This window comes from Crocodylus porosus, unplaced genomic scaffold, assembly GCF_001723895.1.
Source record: "Crocodylus porosus isolate Cpor-Errol unplaced genomic scaffold, CroPor_comp1, whole genome shotgun sequence".
Classification (NCBI taxonomy): domain Eukaryota; kingdom Metazoa; phylum Chordata; order Crocodylia; family Crocodylidae; genus Crocodylus; species Crocodylus porosus.
Window position 1 is genome coordinate 7,760,568 of NW_017728911.1, and position 3,756 is coordinate 7,764,323.

General features: G+C 44.6%; 1 long non-coding RNA gene across 1 annotated transcript; it reads right to left on the minus strand.

The window, feature by feature from the left end:
* Positions 1–494: 494 nt before the first annotated feature.
* LOC109308913 lies at positions 495–2,218 on the minus strand. Its single transcript, XR_002100734.1, has 2 exons — positions 1,645–2,218; positions 495–1,299 (listed from the first exon to the last, which is right to left on the minus strand). It is a non-coding gene; the product is annotated as an uncharacterized LOC109308913 (long non-coding RNA).
* Between the last annotated feature and the right edge of the window lie 1,538 nt (positions 2,219–3,756).

Below are 3,756 nucleotides of genomic sequence, written 5' to 3' on the forward strand. Positions count from 1 at the left end.
AAGGCCTTCTGAAAGTCCAGAAAGACTATGTCCACTGCTACCCCTGTGTCTAAGGATTTGGTAACCTGGTCATAGAAGACCACCAGGTTGGTCTGACAGGTCCTGCCTGTAATGAACCCGCATTGGTTGCCCCTAAGCATAATCTCCTCTGCTGGTCCCTTGTGGACATGTGCCAGAATAATTCTCTCAAAAAGCTTACCCAGGATCCAGGTAAGACTAACTGGTCTATAGTTTCCTGGGTTCTCCTTCCTCCCTTTTTTGAAGATGGGAGCCACCTTGGCCCTCTTCCAGTCCTCTGGCACCACACCAGAGCACCACGAGTGCTCGTAAATCCGTGCCAGGGGTCCCGCAATGACCTCTGCCAATTCCCTCAGCACTCTGGGGGCGGAGATCATCTGGACCAGCTGATTTAAATACATCCAGTCCCTCCAGAAGTTCCCTGACTAGATCCCCACTGACCCTTGGCCTGGGTGCACCTCCCCTTATTGTTTTCCACCCTGGAGGTAGCTACATTTGTTCAGTGAAGGAAGGAATCTGTGTATGTACTAGTAACAAATCTATCAAGCACTCTGAGGATTGCAAAATGTGGTTACAAAAATAACTAACAGAGAAGACAGAATAATCTTGGCAAATTTCTTGATCTCTTCTCCTAGAGTATTATGGAAGCTCAGATTTGACTAAACATTAGTTTTTACTTATCCTGAAAATATAATTATTAACTACAAGCAGTTTTACAACTTTGAGATGACTAAGAAATAACTACAAGTAGCAGTTTTTAAGCCATCACCAGCTGACATTTGGTAGCATAAAATACGCCTCTGAATGAGGCCAGGTAAAGAGGAGAATTTTCATCACATGACAGGCATGATTTTCCAAATGGCACATACCTCTCTCGTACCCCATTTACTGTTTAAATAACAGACATTATTCATGTTAATGCTTCAGGCAAGGCTTTTAGATCTGACGCTCACAAGCATACATGGTTATACTTAAGTGCTTTCACTCATAAATCTCATGTTTAGGAAGGTTGGTAACCACATTTTTCCTTTTTACAGAAGGAGAAGATGAAATTACAACTCAGATTCAAAAGTATCTACTATACTTACTGTAGATATCTTCATTTTTAATGCCTATTTAAGGCATTTGGAGTAACCACTGGCCTGATTTTCAAAGATGCTAAGCACCCAGTTTCAGCTGATTGACAGGATTAAGGTTGGGGCACACTGATGCTCTCATTAAAATCTTTGTCTTTTTCTTCTGGCTAATGGTGACCTCTTGGGATAGGAAGACTTGATGTCACTGCATGATGAAGAAATAAGAATAATGTGAGGCTAAAAATATATCAGTTTGACCAAGTACCAAACAGCAGTTTCAACCCTCTCAAATTTGAGTTGGTCTTAATCCCAAACTAGATCTCAGCAACACTTTATTTGGCATTTACATAGGCCAGGGAACATATTTGGTTATGTTATTCTAGCTTCTTATTTTTATAGTTCCAAACATTCTGACCAAATCTTGCTCAATCCATAAGCTGTGGATGCATAGTGATTTCATTATTACAATTTAAATGCATGCTTTTTTGTTAGTAAGCCTGGGCAAATGCATTGCAATCTGCTTGTACAATGCCATACTACTATTTCTTACCTTTGCAATACTGTAACAGAGGAGTGCTGCACTCAACAGGGTGCAGGTAGTTTTCTCTTCGATCCTTCTGGTTACAGGTCACAGGCATAGGAGGGAGAGATGTACTGAAGAAGTCAACACAAGACTGCAGCATTGGTGTTATCGCAAAGGCTTTGGCTTGTTCGATCACAGTCTGCACTTGAGAGAGAGAGGCAGTAGTTTGTTGGGAAGGGACGACCTCCCCCTCACTCCAGGCAGAAAGAAGCCCTTCTCAGCCAGAATGACTGACCTGCTTGACAGGGATTTAAACTAAGATTGCTGGGGGATGGGTGGACAATCACTAGTGCAAGCCCAGGAAGTGACAACCACAGAATCAGCAGGTCAGGTAACATAAGGGAACTCACTCCTACCCCAACCCAAGGATGGGACTCTTCTAAGAGGACAGGGAAGCCCAGGGCTTCTGATGGCAGGCTTAGCTGCCTGTACACAAATGCCAGGAGCATGGGAAACAAACAGGAAGAACTGGCCCTTCTGCTAAGTAAAAATGAATCTGATCTCTTAGGGATAACAGAAACCTAGTGGGATTCCACTTATGACTGGACCACAGGTACAGATGGCTATACCTTGTACAGGAGGGACCATGTCGGGAGGAAGGGTGGGGGTGTAGCTCTCTATGTGAAGGAGCAGTACACTTCCCTACAAGCAGAAATTGGCACCCAAGGAAGGTGACTTGAGACCATCTGAGTTAGGGTACAGGGAGAACATGGTGAAGGGGATATATCTGTAGGAGTCTGTTACAGACCTCCTAACCAGGAAGAAGAGCTTGACCATGAATTCTCTAGGGAACTGGCAACGGCTACATGTTCTCACTGCGTGGTCATCATGGGCAACTTCAACCACCCTGACATCCACTGCCACGAAAAAGGATTATGCAGCACTGGCCCACACCTGGAGGGAGTGGACTAGAAAAGCCAAGGCTGAAACCAAACTCAAACTGGCTACAAGAATCAAGGATAATAAAAAGTCCTCCTTCAAATATGTGGGAAGTCAGAAAAAGACAACATCAGACCCCTGCTCAACCAAATGGGCAGCTGACAACCAACACCCAGGAAAAAGCTAATTTTGTCAAAGATTACTTTGCGTCAGTTTTCCACCAGCCCGAGGGAATCACCCTGCCTGACAGGACACAGGACTACCAGGGTAAGGGCGATCATACACCTATAATTGGCAAAGATCTTGTGAGGGAACAGCTTAAGAGGCTGGACATCAAGAAGTCAGCTGGCTTGGATGCAATGCACCCAAGAGTGCTAAAAGAGTTGGCTGACATCATAGTATGACTAATGGAGAGGATGTTTGAGAACTTGAGGTACTCAGGAGAGGTTCCTGAAGATTGGAAGAGGGCCAATGTGGTGCCTATCTTCAAGAAAGGAAAGAAGGAAGATTGAGGGAACTACAGATCAATCAGTTTGACCTCAATCCCCGGAAACATCTTGGAAAAAATCATCAAATAAACCATCAACAACAGGCTAATGGAAGGCAACATTCTAAGAGAGCGCCAACATGGCTTCATTGTCTGTAGGTCTTGCCTGACCAATCTCATTTCCTTTTATGACCAGGTGACACATCACCTGGACAAAGGCCAAGGGCTTGATGTCATATATTTAGATTTAAAAAAAGCCTTTGACTTGGTCTCCCATGATGTCCTCATGGACAAATTGGGGGACTGCAGCCTCGACAACATTACAGTCTGATGGCTGGGGAACTGGCTCTGTGGTTGGACCCAGAGAATGATAGTCAATCAAACTGAGTCAACATGGCACATGGTGACCAGTGGCATACCCTAGGGCCCTCTAGGGCACTCCAGACCATCAATGATATGGAATCAGGTGTCAGAAGCAGACTGGCCAGGTTCATAGATCATACCAAATTATGGGGAAGTGCAGACACACTAGAGGATAGGCTGGCAATTCAGGCTGACCTGAACAGACTCACAAGGTGGGCAGATCAAAACCTAATGACATTCAGCATGGAGAAATGCATGGTGTTCCACCTTGGGAGAAAAAATCCACATCATACTTATAGGCTTGGCAGTGCTACACTCACTAGCACCATGACTGAAAAAGACTTGGGCGT